Source organism: Capricornis sumatraensis, chromosome 3, assembly GCF_032405125.1.
Source record: "Capricornis sumatraensis isolate serow.1 chromosome 3, serow.2, whole genome shotgun sequence".
In the NCBI taxonomy this organism is placed as follows: domain Eukaryota; kingdom Metazoa; phylum Chordata; class Mammalia; order Artiodactyla; family Bovidae; genus Capricornis; species Capricornis sumatraensis.
This window is the reverse complement of record NC_091071.1, coordinates 68,731,447-68,750,530: the sequence shown is the minus strand read 5'-3', so window position 1 is coordinate 68,750,530 and position 19,084 is coordinate 68,731,447. Positions and strand designations below refer to the sequence as shown.

Below are 19,084 nucleotides of genomic sequence, written 5' to 3'. Positions count from 1 at the left end.
TGACACACACCTGCATTCGCTCGCAACCAGCCTCTTTCAGATTTTGTTCTTGCTCTATTTTTGTGGGATGTGTCTTTGCTGGTCGGCTGATGCTTAAGTGTATTTGGCTATGGGTCAGTCTCTGTGTTTGCTAGACCCTACTGATCTGGCAGATGATCAGAAGTAGCTGATGTGGTTCAGACAGAGAAGTAAAAATGTAGGAGCTAGTAAATTTGTGGCAAGTGGAAGACATCTTTTCAGGAGAATATGTATGCTAAAATGTACAATCCAGGATTTTACTACTTCATAGCAACTACAATCCCAGAATCTATACTCATGGAAACATATGTGCTATGCTGTGCCAAGTCGCTTCAGCAGTGTCTGACTCTTTTCAACCCTATGGACTGTAGGTCGCCAGGCTCCTCTGTCCATGGGATTCTCCAGCCAAGAATACTGGAGTGGGTAGCCATTTCCTTCTTCAGGAGGTCTTCCTGATCCAGGGATTGAACCCGCATCTCTTAAGTCTCCTGCATTGGCAGGCAGATTCTTTACCACCAAGAAAGCCCTTTCCCACTGCCCTTAGGAAACTAGCATTCTGAATTTTGTGTTGATCCTTCCAGGCATTCTTTTCTATTTCCATCACAAATTTGTGTATCCCTATCATGGCATCCAGTCCCATCACTTCATGGGAAATAGATGGGGAAACAGTGTCAGACTTTATTTTGGGGGGCTCCAAAATCACTGCAGATGGTGATTGCAGCCATGAAATTAAAAGACACTTACTCCTTGGAAGAAAAGTTATGACCAACCTAGATAGTATATTCAAAAGCAGAGACATTACTTTGCCGACTAAGGTCCATCTAGTCAAGGCTATGGTTTTTCCAGTGGTCATGTATGGATGTGAGAGTTGGACTGTGAAGAAGGCTGAGAGCCGAAGAATTGATGCTTTTGAAGTGTGGTGTTGGAGAAGACTCTTGAGAGTCCCTTGGACTGCAAGGAGATCCAACCAGTCCATTCTGAAGGAGATCAGCCCTGGGTGTTCTTTGGAAGGAATGATGCTAAAGCTGAAACTCCAGTACTTTGGCCACCTCGTGCAAAGAGTTGACTCATTGGAAAAGACTCTGATGCTGGGAGGAATTGGGGGCAGGAGGAGAAGGGGACGACCGAGGATGAAATGGCTGGATGGCGTCACCGACTCGATGGACGTGAATCTGAGTGAACTCCTGGAGTTGGTGATGGACAGGGAGGCCTGGTGTGCTGCGATTCATGGGGTCGCAAAGAATCGGACACGACTGAGCGACTGAACTGAACTGAAACAAAATATGGAGTTGTTGGACATATTCTCAAGCTTTATGTGTAGCATCCTCCTGTGTGATTCTTTGGCAACCTTCTCTTTTTGTTCAGTTATATTTGTGAGATCCATCTATATTAACCTGCATGGCTCTAATTATTTTTAGTGACTATAAAGCATTCCACTGTGTTAGCACATCACAGTTTGTTTATTCTTTTTCCAGTTTACGAGCATTCAGCCTGCTTGTAATATTTTTATTTTGCTTCTGCACACAGTGTTGTTATGAATGTCCTTGCACAGCCTCCTTGTGCCCAGGTGCAAGAGTTTTCCCAGCATACCAGTCTAAAGGTGGAATGGTTAGGTCATAGGATATGTACACTTCAACTTTTCTCAATAGCATCAGATTGTCTAAAACAGCTGCACTAATTCATACAACTTCCAACAGTGGTTGAGTTCGCTTGCTCTGTATTCTAGTGTTGCAGATTAAAAATTTCATGCAAAGCTGATGGATGTGAAATGGTATCTGTGGTTTTAATTTGCCTTTCCCTAATTACTGATGCTCTTGAACTGTGGTACTAGAGAAGACTCTTGAGAGTCCCTTGGACAGCAAGGAGATCAAACCGGTCAATCCTAAAGGAAACCAACCCTAAATATTCATTGGAGGAACTGATGCTGAAGCTGAAGGTCCAATACGTTGGCCACCTGTTGTGAAGAGCTGACTCACTGGAAAAGACCCTGATGCTGGGAAAGATGAAGGCAGGAGGAGAAGGGGGTGACAAAGGATAAGATGGTTGGATGGCATCACCGATTCAATGGACATGAGTTTGAGCAAGCTCCAAGGGGTAGTGAAGGACAGGGAAACCTGGTGTACTGCAGTTGATGGGGTCACAAAGAGTTGGATAGGACTTAGTGAATAAACAATAACAACAATTATTCACAAGGCTGATTATTTTTCTCGCATGTGTATGGTCACTTGGGTTTCTTCTGAGATCTGCTTGTTTACATCTTTTGCCTACTTTTCTGTTGTTTTTTCTCTTTTTCTTATTGATTTGAAAGAATTCACAGATTCTATATACTAATTTTTGTCAGTCATATATGTTGCTAACATTTTCCTCCTGTCTGATGCTTACCTTTTTAACCTTTTTGTTGTCTTTGTTGAATAGAATTTTTAAGTTAATGTAGTTAAATGTTATCATTCATTTCCTTTATAGTTTGTTTATGTGGCAGAGACTGCTAGCTGTCCACTAGCATCTGCATCTTTCTTTTCTAGCAAGAGAGCTATGGATGGCTGTGCTGTGGAATGTGTCTAGAAGGGATATATGCAACACTGACTTCACTCACTTCAAAGGAAATCTTTGTCTCCAGATGTCCACTCTTTCCCCTTGCAGCAGATTGGAATATTGTTGTTATCTTATCTTTTTTTTAAAAATAATATCTGACAGTTTATTAAAAAATACCAAACAACAAACTATCTTACACCTTTCAGGAAGAAAAAACACTAAATTTGAAAAGACATTACCCACTGAATTTGGACACAACTACTCAATTAAGAGAAACATTTGTACAGTCCAGGTCTTTATTTTTACACCCATCAGGCCATGAATTCATAGGGGATGGGCTCCAACAGTTCAGGTTCCTTTCCATTGGTCCTCACAAAGTGTGCTTCTCTGGGTGGAGCAGGCTGGCGCTTCAGCTGAACCCAAGTCCCTTTCTCTTTGGCTTCCTTCTTTTTCTGATCATTTTCCTTCACACATTTCAGGAAGCTATCTCGGCTCTTAGAGTGCTTAATATGCTCAATACGCACATTAATTCTCTTGGCAAGAATCTTGCCCTTAACTTGTTTGTTTACAATGATGCCAACAGCATGCTGGGTAACACTGTAGACTCTCCCAGTTTTGCCATGGTAACATTTGTGGGGCATTCCTTTTTGAACAGTATCCATTCCCTTGAGATCTACAATATCACCCTTCCTGTAGATTCGCATGTATGTGGCCAAAGGAACAACTCCATGTTTTCTGAAAGGCCTGGAGAACATGTAGCGGGTGCCCCGCCTCTTTTTCCCTTTGTGTTGGTCATCTTGGCGAATCACTGGAAAATGGCGGTTCTGGCCGAAAAGCTGTTATCTTATCTTTACCTACGAGGAAACCAGTGTTACACTGCCAAGGTGAGCCCATTGTCTCCATGCCCCAGCTCCTCGTTTTGTGCCCTTTTGCTCTGTTATCATGCCCCGGGAGAGATAATTCAGCCTAATAAAATCCAACAGATGTGTATTAAGCCTCTCCCACATGCTAAGCTTTGCACTAAGGGCACCAGGATGAATTAGACACAGAGACACAGCCTCTATACCATTGCACCACCTGGGAAGCCAGCTTTAAACTGTTAAAGCACAGTCTGTATCACTGCATTCTGGTAGGGTCTCTAAACTTTGTAGACCCTCATATGAAAGGCAAGAAAGGAGGGTACAGAAACACGTTATAGTCCTAGGATTTCTTTTTCAGGGCCACCTCTACGCTTGTGGAGTTGGCCTAGGGTGCACCTGTTTACAGACCCTGAGAGAGCTGGGTATGGGTCTCTGACTTGATATCAACTACTTGGAGCAGAATTTCTTAGCTCTCTGTGAGTTTCTTCACCAGCTCACGCTTATGTACTGCTTAAGGTGACCAGTCTTCTCCAAACAAACTTCAGGGATGGAACCCCTGCCTTGTTCATTGTTATGTCTCTAAAGCCTGGCCCCATGCTGGGCTCAGGGCAGGTGCTCTACACATATTTGGAAGCTAAGTAAGCAAATGCTGGGAGGGAATGAGAGAATGAATTTCCCAAACCTGTGCACAGGGGCTGTTGCGGCATCACTGTGCCCTGGACAGCCACAACACGCAACTTCACAGGTGGCCAGAAAGAGTTCCTGAAATTCTATAGTAATTAAGATACAATTCCAGTTGCTGTCACAGGGAGCCAGCTTAGACACAATAGAGGTGTATTTCTTTTCCATGTAAAAGCCATAGGCAGCATGTGCTTAGTGCTATAGAGACCCAGTCAGAGACCCAGGGTTTTTCTGCTCTTTGCTCTACCATCCCCAGAGTGCTGTCTTACCCACACATCCACATTCTAAGCAGGAGGAAGGGAAGAGGAAGAAAAGAAGGCATGCTCCTTCTGTTTAGGGCATGATTGGGAAGCTGGACATTCCCCTCTGCTCACATCCCTTTAGCCAAAACCTAGTACCTTGGTCACACGTAGCTGCAAAGGAAGATGGGAAGTGTGTAGTCTTGTTCTGATGGCCAATACCAGGTTAATTATCATCTGATAATTAGGAAGGGAGACTAGATATTGGTGAACAACTGACCATTCCTGCCACAAGCCATTTTCCCATTGTGTGGCGTAGATGGGAGGCACAGTGGCAGACAGACGAACCTGGTTGTCCACCAAGAGAAAGATTTTTCTTGAATAAATGTGTCAGTGTTGATGCTAAAAGCTATAGCCTGCACTTATGTGAGTACAGGACCAAAGGTGACCTTGTCTTCAAACGCAGAGAACAGTGGCACGTTCTCATGAGTTTGGTTTGGTCATTATAAATCTTCCATCTGCTTCTGAGTGGAGAGGAAGTGGTCAAATAGGCCACTGCATTGCAATCGTGAAAGTGACAGTGATGCGTTGGATGGGGTGGAGGTTGGGGACAAGGTGCATCAGACCTGGTCATTGTGTAATTGGACACGTTGCTTTTAATTAATCAGCCTCTTTTGTCACAACTTCTTCTTGAGGGGGCACATCATGGCTGGTATTGGTAGCTGTCCACCATATCTGTCTTCCTCTTCTTCCTGGGTATGTGAAGTGAAGTGAAAGTCGCTCAGTCATGTCCAACTCTTTGCAACCCCATGGACTGTAGCCCGCCAGGCTCTTCTGTCCATGGGATTCTCCAGGCCAGAATACTGGAGTGGGTTGCCATTCCCTTCTCCAGGGGATCTTCCCAACCCAGGGATCAGACTCAGGTCTTCTGCATTGCAAGCAGCTTCTTTACCATCTGAGCCACCACAGAAGCCAGGAATCCTGGAGTTGGCAGCCTATTCCTTCTGCATCAAACCAGAGTCTCCTGCATTGCAGGTGGATTCTTTAGCTGCTGAGCTACCAGGGAAGTCCCATGCTTTTCCTACCATATGTCAAAATTACTAAAATGCTACAGTATGTAAATCCATCTGATATTATTTCAAGAGAAAACTTACAAATTAATGGATATAAGAATATAAGGTAGAAAATCTGATATTTGTGTTAAGCTTTCACACACATAATATATGAATTGTGTACATTATAAATGTATGCTTTACATTTATGAGGAAAGGTTACACTGCTCAATTCATAGCCATAGGATAATTGGTTGGCTAAGTAGAAAAAAGTTATGTATTTATCACAGAAATAATAAGACTGGTAGGATTGAATTTTTGAAAGGAAATTATTTTTAAGACAAAGAAAATATAGGTAAACACTTACCAGTCTTGTGGTGAGAAAGCAAAGATGAAATTATGAAAGAAGCACTGACTGATTACATTACCTAAGAATTTTAAAATTTAAGTAAAAAGACCATTCATGTGTGCGTGTTAAGTCGCTACAGTCGTGTCCAGCTCTTTGTGACCCTATGAACTATAACCCGCCGGGTTTCTCTGTCCATGGGATTCTTCAGGCAAGAATACTGGAGTAGGTTACCATGCCCTCCTCCAGGGGATCTTCCAGGCCCAGGAATTGAACCTGCATCTCTTGGGTTTGTCTCCTGCATTGGCAGGCAGGTTCTTTACCACCAGTGCCACCTGGGAAGCCCCGAAAGACCATAAGCAAACACAAAAGATAAATAAGAACTGAGAAAAACACTCCAACAAATAAGAACCTTTATATACAAGAACTTTTCAAATCAATAAGGAAAAGCAGTAAAAAATGGATTAAAGACCTGATCAGACAACTTGAGATAAACATGTGAAAACTTCAACTTCAGTACTGATCAAGTAAAATGATCATTAAAGTAACAATGTCATACAGGTCTTCATTTATCAAATTGCCAAAGATTTTTAAAAATTGTCATATGCAGCAGTGAAATGGAAATTCTTACACATAGAATTATAGCTAATCAGACCCTTTCTGGGCAAATTTGGCAATGTGTACACAAAACCTTTTACATATTTATATTCTTTAACTAATTACACTTCCAGGAATTTATTACATGTTAATCATCATACTGTTAGTAACAGATAAAAATAATCAAAATAACCACAAAATATATCATTTGAATACATTATGGTTGTCCACATGGTGTGATTTTATTGTCATTACAGAGTTATGTTTTTGAAGGAAATATGAAGTTGGGGAATTCACCTACTATCACAATTCGTGCGTGCTTTGTCACTCAGTTGTGTCTGACTCTTTGCGACCCCGTGGACTGTGGCCTGCCAGGCTCCTCTGTCCATGGAATCCTCCAGGCAAGAATACTGGAGTGGGTTGCCAAGCCCTTCTCCAGGGGGGTCATCAACCCAGGGATTGAACCCAGGTCTTCTGCATTGCAGGTGGGTTCTTTACTGTATGAGCCGCTAGGGAAGCCCCACTATCACAGTAAGTGAGACAAAATGGGACATACAGTGACCTGCAGGCTTTCCATACGCTGATGCCTCCGACTCAACTCCTGTCCCTGTACTCTGCCCCGCTACCCCGGCTCAGGCCTGTTCTTCCAGCGTGTCCAGCATTTGCGGCCCTAGGACTTTGCACTTGCCCTTCACTCTGCCTGAAACACTTGCTCAGCTGCTTCTTCACTTTCTTCAGCCTCTGGTTGACGCTCACCTTGTCAGCCACATGGTCCCTGGTTACTCCATATAAAATGGTACCCACTTTTCAGCCCACCCGTTGCCACCCCATCCTTTCTATCCCCTCTCCTGACATGTTTCTCTGTGGCACTTACTGCTTCCTGGTACCTGGCGTATTTTCGTATTTGTTTATTTATTGTCTGTTTTTCCATGAGAAGTGTCAGCTCCATGAGGATCAGGGACTTGTCTGTTTGCTCATCGTTGAATCCCTTAGCACACAATAAGCCATCAATAAGTACCTGTGAGAGAATAAAATATCTATACCAACGATATTATATGACTTTTATACAAAAATCTTAGGTGATAGGCAGATATAGCTCAAAAGGATAAGGAGGTGGTACATCAAACGTTAGCTATGGTTATTCTTGAGTGGCCAGCTTCCTGATGGTTTTGATAATTTCTTTATGCTTTTCTGTGTTTTTGCAACTTTTGCCATAAGCATATATCATAATAAGAGAGAAGCCTATGTATCATTATTTTAAAATCCTGTGATTTGCAAAAATCACCCAATACCCGAACTGACCAAATATTTCAAAGTGTAAATGATTCTATTTTATAGATTTTCTCACTTTTTCCATTTTATACATCTGGTGGCTCTGCCACAGGGCTCTCTCCTGTCAGCTGTTGCCTCCTTCCTGGTAGATCCTTCCTCTGCCTTTCCCACTTCAACAAGCACTCCATGGTGCGGCGTTTCTTTGGGGGCACCTCTCAGTAAGCGAAAGGAATGTACTACTCTCTACAGCCACTGTCCTCAGCCCAGAGCCAGCTCAGGAGGTGCCAAGACTTCCTCCTCCTCTTTCTCTTCTTCCTCCTCCTCCTTTTTCTCCTCCTCCCAGCCCAGCCTCTTCCTTGAGTTCCTTCCTGGGACCTGCATTGCCAGGTGCTTGGAGGCCTGGGGGAGAGGCCTTTCACAGGCCCCCTAGCCTCCAAGGGGAAAGGAAGGTCACTTGAAGGTAATTACTGAAAACTGAGGAGCCCGACTGGGATGATTGCCTTGCAATCCTCTTAAGAGACCTCCGGCCAGCATCTGCCTCCAGAGTCCCGCCTGTAGGGATGGGCAGTCCCCTCTGAGAAGGCCGTGCCCCAGCAGCCATGTTGACCAGCCACAGCCTGAGCTGGAAGATTCTTTCCTTAGAAGGAGGGCGACTCAGTCCCAAACCTGAGAGCTCTCTTGAACTGTTCTCTCCTGCATCTTTCTGGCCTGGAGAATCTAGCTGCACAATCTAGGTGAATGAAAGGTTCTCACCTACCATGAGCAGGCACTATTGGGTCACTTCTCACTGCTCCTCACTTACTTAAAAATAATTATCCAAGTGCAAGGTGTGGCCACCCCTCGAAAACCGGGAGCACACCCAGGATGACTAGTGGGCGCACAGGCCTGGGCTTGAGGAAGGGAGTCATCAGAGCATGACAGGACGGAGCTCCTCCCCAGGACCCTGGAGGTGGTGAGCGTTTTTAAGGTGACGTTCAGTTATAATTTGCAGACTCCAGGCGGGGAGGGCTTGTGGGCTGCAGGGAAGCCATCAGCAGTAGGACAGCGTGGACTTTGTTTGAGCAAAGATGACTATATGCTGGTGGTGGGAGGGAGCGCCCCACCCTGGGGCTCCATACTGGCCATGGAGCCCAGGCCCCTGTCCAGGGGGAGGGCCTTTTCCTGCTGGCACCTTAAATGTGGGTTATAAGCGTGGTAGTGTCACCTTCTTAGAATGTGCAGCAATGTGTTTAGCAGTCCTTGGTATTTCTGAACCACAGCTGCCCTGGAAAGAACCTAAAAATGCATCCATTTTCCAAGGTCAGTCTCTACAGCCATTTAGAAATCCCCAGTGCCTCCAATTGGTCCCCTCCTCTGTACTTTCTGAGCATGCTGGGCTTGCCTCTGCATATCACTCCTATACATAAATTCTCTATTCACGTGTTTGTTCCCCCTTCTAGACACCATGTCTTCTTGTACATGTCGTTGCAGTATCTGGCACAAAGGAGGTGCTCAGTCAGTATTTCACGAATCTATTTTTGGAATCTCTTTGAAAGTTCATTTAAAGATATTCCACAAAATGGTGATTCCTTGGAATTTTTTTTTATTTGTGGCAAGACTCATGGGGTTACTCCTTGGATTGCCTATTTCTGAGTCCTCAAATGCTGAATAGGGAGGGGTCTTTAGGGCATCAGGGGCACAGTGCCTTACATGGGATTTGTTTCTTTGATTTGATAGAACAATTGTAACAGTGAAAATGTCTTTCGCATGTCTGACATGCCACCCTGGAAAGCCCTTTCAATTTCCTTACCTTGTTATGACGTTCTGATTTCTAAGGCATGATCTAAGGCATATTTTAAAATCTTATGAAAATCAGATACCTTTTGTGATTTATCTGAAAGTTACTTTTAGAATCAAGCACCGTTTTTCATTCATTTGACACATGTTTACTGCAGATCCATTATGTGCCAGACACTGTAGAAGGCTCTGAAGATACAGAGATGGAAAGTCAAAATTCCCGCTCAGATTAGAGGCATTGATACAAAGTGATGAGGACTGTCGTCAAAGTATCACTAAAGACTGTGGGAGTAAGGGCAGGAGTGCTTGATTTGGCCTGGAGAGAAGTTGGGGGAAGTATCAGACCAAGATGATGGTGATGCTGATGGTGATGAAGAGGAGTATGATGACGACGATACCATCAGTGATATACAGTGTTTTCCATGTGCCAGGCATTGTTCTAAGGTGGTTTGCACACATGAAGTCTCTTAATCCTCACAACCACCATATGAGGTTGGGGCTCTTATTATTCCCATTTTACAGATGAGAAAATTGAGGCACACAGAGATTGGATAAATTGCTCAAGATTGTACCAGTAAGTAAGTGGTGGAGATTATCTGCTGTTTCTTGAGTTTTTGGACCAAATAGCAACGATAATACTGGCCAAGGACAGTCTTCTGCTACTGCCAAAACCCGCTTTCCTTGGCCCCCCTCCTGAGGTCAGCCCACGTATTTCTTGAGCCAGCCTTTGAGCTTGGCAGTACATCGAGGGCTTTCCTGTCCAGATGGTGAGCCTGCTTTGTGGCCCTGGCCCCAGTCAGTACCAGCTCACGACGGATAAAGGGTTCTGGTTAAGATGTGGGATTTCCAACTGGACAGCCTTGGACTAGACCTCTGGTCCTGTCAGTCCTCAGCTATCGACCTCTGAGCCTTAGGATCCCACCTATAAAATGGGGGGAACCACTATATCCATGCCTCTGTGGTCTCACATCGGCTACTTCTTACTCATCTCCACCCCTAGACACAAGATGAGGCCCCCGAACCACACAGATGCTGAAAACTAGCCAACTTGGAAGCCTGTGGAGTTCCCTGGCTTAACTGGAGCCATTGTTCTGCAGCCGTGGGTGGGGTGAGGGTGGGCCCGCTGGCAGGGAGGGGCCTAGGGCTTCAGGGCCTTCAGCAGATGTCTGCCTTTTCCCTCCGCCTTGCTGTAAGCTTTCCCTTCAGACGCTGAAGCAAATGGAGTTGAAAGCAACAACTTTATGGGACAACAGTCGTGATGGGCTGAGGGCCGGCAGGAAGACTGGAAGTGGGCTTCGCCTGGGGCTGCGTCCCTGGAGAAACCCTGGTGCCAGCGGAGTACTCTCTGTTTACTCAGGGGTTTCCTCCCTGAACCTGCTGAGGAAACAGCTTTGTAAGGAAAGGGAAAACATGATTTCAGTAAGGGGCTCATTGGCCCTGATGGAGTTCAAGTGGCTGTCTACAAATTGCCTCCCACTGCAGTGCCAAGGAGGGCACAGGCTATACCCATGTTCCTGCCCTGCCTGGACTTGGGGCCAGCTGTGGGCTCCACCTCTCGGAGGGCCGCCTCCTGGCACACCTGGTGCCGTTAGGGAATGCCATTAGCTCTTTCAAGCATCTAAAGTAATTTCTCAGAGGAAGAAATTGCTTCTTTATGGCAAAACTGTCTATCTCTTCACTCACTTTATTCCATCTCATCCCTATCCTTGGTGGAAGGGGTTTTTAAAGCAAAAAATACATCAGAATTATACTATGCAAGGTTTTTAATAGTAGCAAGAGAGAAGTTTACCTAAGGAAGGCTCCATTTGGAAAAAAGAATTCATGCTTTTTTTTTTTTTTTTTCAGAACGAGGGGCAGGCTCCAGAGGCCTCATAGCTCCAGGCTCTGGGGAGGCTAGCGGTGGGGGCAGGGGGTGGGCGGGCAGAGGCAGAGGGTGGAAGGAAGGAGGGAGGGACCCTGAGGAAGCAGGAACTTAACTCGCTGTCAGAGCGCAACTCCGTGGGCCTGCGAGGTGAAACTTAGTCACAGTCAGAGTAGGACTCTGTGAGGCCTGCAAGGTGACTCGATTGACAGTAAATAGGTGACTTTATCACCCTGTAGACTCTCAGCTGCAAGAAACATCAGATTCTTTCCAGAATTGCATGGTGGGGAGATGAAATAGCATGGCCTGATTCAGTGGCCGAGTGCCTCCCGTGTGTCCCTGCACCACACTGCTCGCTGCAGGGAGACCTGTGGGTGTGCAGTGGGGACTCTTGCTGAGGAGACAGTTTCTGCAGTGACGATTATGGACAGCAGGGATTGACTGAAGATTGAGCGAGATCCTCTGTGGGTGGGGGTCAAGCGGGAGCATCACCGAGGAGGCAGGGCTTCCCATCCTTGCATCCTTGCTAAAGTGCCGGACAGAAATAGGGGATGGGACTGGGAGTGCGGCCAGGGACACGACATTCCAGAGCTGGCTTTTCAACCTGGCTGCAGTAGGGCTTTGAGGGAAAAACCTTCTCCTGCCTAGAGATCTTCCTTGCTAGCAGGGGTTACTGCCTCCTGCTCAGTCAGTACCCAGGGCTCCAGGCTACACTGAAGCGCCTGGTGAGTGTTGGTTTGAGGGCTCAGGGAATTCTCTGGACTCTGGGCTCTGTGGCATCCTGGCAAATACACAGCAATTATATGCCTACACTGGGAAATAAGGAAAACCAAGGTAGACCCAGACTTTGCTGGAGAGAGCTCCCACTGAGCGGAGAGCAGGTGGCTGCAGAGCATACAAGCGCTGGGCAGGGTTCAAGCACGTGGCCCTGCTCCAAGGGGTGCAGTGGGTGCCCACCTGGCTTCGAAGTACCTGGTGAACCGCATTAGCTGTGATGTTCAGGTCCACAAACTTCCTGGTTCCTCCTCCAGGGACTTTCACCAGATATAGCATTATATGACCTGGACTGTTCTACCCAGGACTAACCCCTCACCACACCCTGCCTTGTTTATATGACCTTCTTTCCCATGGGCAGGTTAAACCTCCAAAAAATATGTTTGCTCTCTTCTCCCCCACCTTTGCAACTATTTCAAAAATGTTCTCCTTTTTGTTTTCTCCTTCAAGAATTTTGTAGGAGAGAAAGACCGCAGGATGGTTGGTTCAGACAGTGAGAAAAGCAGGACTGGGTGGGAAGCTACAGTGTCAGGGATTTGGACCAAGAAATATTTCTTTTCCCTTGTCACTGCCCCCAGTGGAGAAATAATTTTAGCCATTCTGAGAAATGTGAGCAACGCAGAGGGTTTTTATGGGCCTCGGTTGCAAAGTGCATTCATATGCAGTTATATTCATGAGACGATTTTAAACATAATCAAGAATCTTTTAACAGTCATTCTGAAGCCAGGGAAAGATGTTAGGGGTTGATCTTAGACCACTGCCAGCATTTGCTGCAGGGCCTATGGTGTACAAAGGATCTGGGTGTCAGCTGAGCTCTCCCGTCTACCAACTTCAAGGGGCGGATCCAGAGAGGAAAGGTTTTTCTAGAGTAGAACAGCAGTCCTTAGGATTCAGTGCTTTATTCTGCTTTAATGAGACCAGTATTGTCATATTGTCTCACACTGTAGACTGTTAAGAATTTGCAGAATGTGCTTTTCGAGCGTCATTTAACGTGTGCTCTGATGACACATTATTCCGTCTCTAGGTTTGTTTGTTTTTGAGATCTGAGTGTGTTTGACCCAAATTCTCAACATAGAGTCTGTGTTAAGGCTTTTGGTTGTTGTTGGCTAGTCACTAAGTCATGTCAAACTCTTTAGTGAGCCCATGAACTGTAGCCCGCCAGGCTCCTCTCTCCATGGATTTTCTGTGCAAGAATACTGGAATGGGCTCCCATGCCCTCCTCCAGGGGATCTTCCCGACTCAGGGATCAAACCCACATCTCCTGCATTCACAGGAAAGTTCTTTACCAGTGACTCACCAGGGAAGCACATAAGATCTTTGGTACTTAGCTTATTTATTATTTCCAAGTGGAAAAGTTTTAATAATAGAATCTTTTCCTTTCCTTCCCTTCCCATTCTTTCCCTTTTTCCTTCCTCCCTCTTTCCCTCCCATCCTTCTTTTTTCCTTCCTTTCTATATTCTTTTTGTCAAAACAAAATCTCGGTGTGAAATTTTCAGCACAATGTTATATTCTCCACGGCCACGTTTTTCTGGAAGACGCATACCTTAATCCTGCTCCTACTTTCCAACACCCTTGGCAGTTCTCATGGCTCAAGTCCTTATCATCTCTTCTTTTTATTACTGTAATTATGTAACTGCTTTTCTTATCTCACTCTTATTCCCCTTCCTATCCATTAACCACACGGTTGTCAAACTGAACTTTGTTAAGTATATATCTGAGAAAGTTGACAACACACAGGCCAGTATATGTGGAAATGAGCCATTGCAGAGATGCTGTGGGTGTGAATGGGTGCCCCTTTGAAAGGCACTATGATCATGTCTATCAGAGTTATAAGAACAGACACCCTTTGATTCAATTCTTCCAGGAATTTATTCTATAGATATCCTTGTACATGCAAAGATATATGTGTGAGGATGTCCATTGTGGCATTGCTCACAACAGCAAGATACTAGAAACAAGTTGAAGGACCATTGGTAAGAGCTATCGAAATGAATGATGGTAACTGGATGATGGACTTTGTAAGGACCGTTTGCTGGTTTATTCTAAAATCCATTCCCTTTTGTCCCTGCTAATGATTGCTTGGTGTTGATCCCTGTCTTATCTCCAGGGGTAGACCCAGTTGGTGGAAGCCAGTCAGTCCATCATGTTTCCCTGGCCTCAAGACTGTTTCATGGGAAATAAAATCTTATCCAATGAATATGAGACTTGGAACAGCTGCAGTTGAGGGAAAGCCTGGAGCTCCCACAAGACCTGAAGCCAGACCCTGAGGCAGGAGCTAAGCCAAGGGAGTGTGGCTGGAGAATGGAGCCTACTGAAGTCCAGCTGGTGACGTGCTGAAGCTGGTTGAGTGCCCTTTGCCTTCTGGTTCTTATTTCAGCTACTTTGAGGTAAGCATTCGTTTGCAACCATAAGGATGCTAGGCACTAAAAGAATGCTCAGAGCCTACTTTTGTCCAGGTGGATTTCTGTCTGTGGTGCTCTGTAAATGAGGGTGTTGTTGTTCAATGGCCCAGTCATGTCCGACTCTTTGCGACCCTGTGGACTGCAGCACGCCAGGCCTCTCTGTCCCTCACCATCTCCTGGAGTTTGCCCAAGTTCATGTCCGTTGCACTGGTGTTGCCATCCAGCCCTTTCATCCTCGGACACCCTCTTCTCCTTTTGCCCTCAATCTTTCCCAGCATCAGGGACTTTTCCAATGAATCAGCTGTTAGCATCAGGTGACCAAAATGCCAAAATGAAGGTTTTACACAATGAATATAGAATATGATTCCTTCTACATAAATAAAAGATGTGAGAATGAGTGAGTGCCTCTGTGTGTGTGTGTGTGTCACGTGTATAAACAGTCTTGGTCAGCCCATGCAACCTTTAAACAAGTTAGGAATAGATGCCCCCTCTGGTATATCCAGCCCATGCAAGGGAGCAGCTTGGCAGGCAAGGGTGTAGTGGACTCATTCCCTGGGCTGAGTGGATTTGTGCCCAACAATCTAATCCTTTAGGAATATACTTATGTACGATGTTTCTGGTATAAGATATACACAGAACTAGAGAGAGAGGTTGCTCATGGGTTACGAAGACTCAGAGTTTGGTGATAGTGGGTAGAAAGGAGGTTTGCCTTCTGCACGGCTCTTGGGAGAGTTTGAATTTTGCTGACATGTGCACAAATTACTTTTCAAAACTAGTTCATTTAAATGAGCAAGTAGGAAAGCAAAGAAGAATATCAGTTTGATCTTAGTTACTTCCTTGCTTAAAATGCAAAAAACGAAAACCTTCAAGGAATCCTCCTGGAGAAATTCCAGATCCTTCAGCGCATGATGCAGGGGCGGCCAGCCTCAGTGGGCTGCCTGCCTTGTCCCCAGCCACTCCCTTCCTTCGCCCTGCGCTTCAGCGGGCAGGCGTGGCCGTGCGCTGTCTTCCCTGGTGGTGTGAGCTCCGCGCACCTTGGCCTTTGCACGTGCTCCCCTCTTGCCTCTTGCCCATGTTCCACTCAGGGCACTGCTGACACCCTCTGACGCCTTCCTTCTTGGGCGCCCACAGTGCTTGGTGGTGCCTCTCTCTTTCTTGCTATTGACCACATTTTCTTGTAAGTATGTGATTATACCTACACCACCCTCTCTTCTGTGAGTGAGCTCTTTGAGGGACCTAGGTCTCCCTGGACTTACTACAATCAGTGCTTGTGACATGATGGGAAGAGGCACCTCATAACTGTCCCCTGAACAAAAAGAGGTAGGTTCAGATTCCAGCTGTCTTTTTTCTAAATTCTTCAATCATTTTCAGATGTCTTTTCTTTCTAGGCTGCAAATGCTTGCCTGTCCTCTGTCTGTCTGCCCAGTAGCGATTAGCCAGGTGGTAGCAGAGCTAGAGTTCCCAGCCCAGGCCAGATTGCATTTCCTCACTGTTAGCAGCTGGAGGGAGTCCTCTTTCACTTCACCCAGGTTGCATCTGAGATTCACAGCACGTCCAGTGACCTGCTCTTTGTCTGCCTTGACAGGCATAGGGTGTCATAAAGTATTCATCCAGTTCAGAAAATTTTAAAAGTTGGGGGAGATTTGAAGAGTGAAAAGAGAATTTGTAGAAATATATTCACTTGGGCATCCATCCCATTCAGCAGCCCGCTCCCTTGGAAAGCCAGGTAACCTGGAGATGTGTACAGGGGCCATTCCCACGGGGCCATCATTCCTATTTAATAATCACCAAGCCCAGGAGAAATCTGTCATCTGGAGGTGAAATCAGTGAGGCAGAGCCCTTCCTGGAAAGAGGCACAGTGAGGCAATAGTGCAGGCCTCATTCATGCAGAGATGCTGGTGGGGATCGCTCAGGGAGGTGCTGACCCACTGCCTGGCCTGATACTGCCACGGCATCCTCGGGGCCCAGGAAGGCCCTCACTGGCTGTTGGCTGGCTAGTGATGCACAAGAAAAATGATGAGCCATCAATCCCACTTCTGGTTTCCACCTTCAAGAGCAATGACAGGTTGAAGTTGTTAGCTGTTGGGGTCTGAGGAAGATGCAGTGTCCAAGACATTGGACAACAGATTTGGAGCTGCCACCAGCCTATATTGTGTTTTTGCCACAAATCATGAGAAAAGATACCCACTCTGGGCTGACCCAGCTCCACTGTAGGGCAGAGGGCTTGCATTTGGAGATGCCTCTATCCAAAGAAGGGCTTCTCAGGTGTCATTAGTGGTAAAGAACCTGCCTGCCAATGCAGGAGACATGAGAAGTGGGTTTGATCGCTGGGTCAGGAAGATTCCCTGGAGAAGGAAATATTCCACTCCAGTATTCTTGCCTGGAGAATCGCATGTACAGAGGAGCCTGGCAGGCTACAGTCCTTGGGGTCGCAAAGAGTCAGATGCCACTAAAGTGACTTGGCATGCACGCTATCCAAAGAAAGAGTGCTTGTTCCTTTGGGTGGGCACGGCCCCATGCCAGGCACCTGGATCTCAATGCCCTCTTGCCTTCTCAGCTGGGATCTGTTAGGTGGTGTGGGAACCACATGGCTATACTTGTGTCCTAGAAGGCACAGCTTTCAGGGTTTTTAGAAAGGAGGGGTGAGAGAAAAGTGAATTGATTATTCAGGGTTGTTTTTCTCAAAGTGTGGAACTCCCAATCAGAATTTCCTAAGGTGCTTGGTAAGAATGCCTATTTCCTGGGGCCCAATTCAAAACAACTGAGTGAAACTCTCTGAAGGGTGAGGGCCAGCAATCTGGTTCTTTAACCAGTCCTCTAAAGGATTCTAATCCTGCCCACCCAACTTAAGAACTGCGGGTTTAGCAGCTGTTGTATCAAGAGTCCTGTGCTAAGTCTAGTCATGTCTGACTCTGTGACCCCATGGACTGCAGTCCGCCAGGCTCCTCTGTCCATGGGATTTTCCAGGCAAGAATACTGGAGTGGGTTGCCATTTCCTCCTCCAGGGGGTCTTCCCGACCCAGGGACTGAACCAGCGTCTCTTGGTTCTCCTGCATTGGCAGGCGGGTTCTTTACCAGTAGCGCCACCTGGGAAGCCCCTGGCATGCGCGTATTCAGGAATCCAGAACCATCTGACTGGGCAGAGCAGAAACAGACATCCTCAGCTGTGCAATGTCACCTCCTCCTGCGTCCTTGAGGTCTTCCTGAAGGTTCCTCTAGGGTTCTTCTCTAGGGTTTGGGGCTGATGTCATTGTTTTTCCTGGCACCAGGGCTTTGCTGTTTCCAAAAAGCACTTTTAGAAGTATCAGCTTTTAGGATAAAAACTCTAGGAATCTGGAAACAAAGAGTGGGTAGGACTCAGATAATTCCACCCTTGTCCTTCCTCCTCAGCCTCGGGCTGCTTTCCTGTCAAAGTCTCCTGGAGATGCTATGTTTCCATTTCGGTTTCAGTCTTACAGGAAGGTTAAATTACATTGCCCTAAATTCCAAGGGGCTGATCAGTTTGCTTTGTTGAACTGGTATTTCTGTCATTTGAGTAAGGCTTGAAACATGATGTGATCAGCCCATAATCTGGCCACTTTTCTTTTATTAGGGGAGTTTCACCGGAGCAGAATTTTGACTAAGCCCCACGTGCTGGGGCTTCCCTTGTGGCTCAGCTGGTAAAGAATCTTCCTGCAATGCAGGAGACCTAGGTTTGATTCTTGGGTTGGGAAGATCCCCTGGAGAAGGAAATGGCAACCCACTCCAGTATTCTAGCCTGGAGAATCCCATTGACAGAGAAGCCTGGTAGGTTCCCAGTCCATGGGGTCACAAGAGTCAGACATGACTTAGCAACTAAACCAACCACATGCTAACTTGTACCTTATACTATAGACACTCGTTTCTCTGGGCCACAGGGAGGCACTCGTACACCCAGCCTCCCTTCTTGGGGGATGAAGTCATTCATAGAAACTATTCACTGTGATCAATGGAATGTTTGTGTCCCTCAGAATTCATATGTTAAACCCTATTCCCCAATGTGATGGTATCAGGAGGTGGGACTTTTGGGGCGGTAATTAGGTCATAAGGGTAGAGCTCTCATGAAATGGATAAAAGATACCCCAGAGAACTTCTTTATCCTTTCTGCCATGTGAGGATACAGTAGAAAGATGGCCAACTTGGAATCAGGAATGGCCAGCTATGAACCAGAAATTAGGTTGTCACCAGACACTGAATCTTCTGGTCTTGATCTTGGACTTCTCAGCTTCCAGAACTCTGAGAAATAAATATTTGTTGTTTAAAACCCCAGTCTGTGGAATTTCTGTTAGAGCAGCCCGAGTGGATGAGGACATTCACATTGCTGACCGTGTGCTGAGCACAGAGCAAGATATTAAGAGTGTGAGGGGCTGAGACTCTGGCCTGCCTCCCAGGAGTTTAAGTTAGACCCCCGCTGTCCCATGTGGTAGCCACCAGCCTCAAGTGGCTATCGGGCACTTGAAATGCTCAAATGGGGATATGCTATAAAATACACACCAGTTGGCAAAGCTTTGTAAGAAAAGAAGCACCTATAAAATATCTCATTAACTATTGTTTTATACTGGCTACACGATGAAATCATATTATTCTTGATATATTAGGTTAAATAAAATTTATTATTAAATTATTTTCACCTATTTTTATTTTTTTTAATGAGGC

General features: G+C 45.9%; 1 pseudogene; it reads right to left on the bottom strand.

Moving 5' to 3' along the window:
- Positions 1-2,861: 2,861 nt before the first annotated feature.
- On the bottom strand, positions 2,862-3,346 carry LOC138076908 (large ribosomal subunit protein eL21-like; annotated as a pseudogene).
- Positions 3,347-19,084: the final 15,738 nt, after the last annotated feature.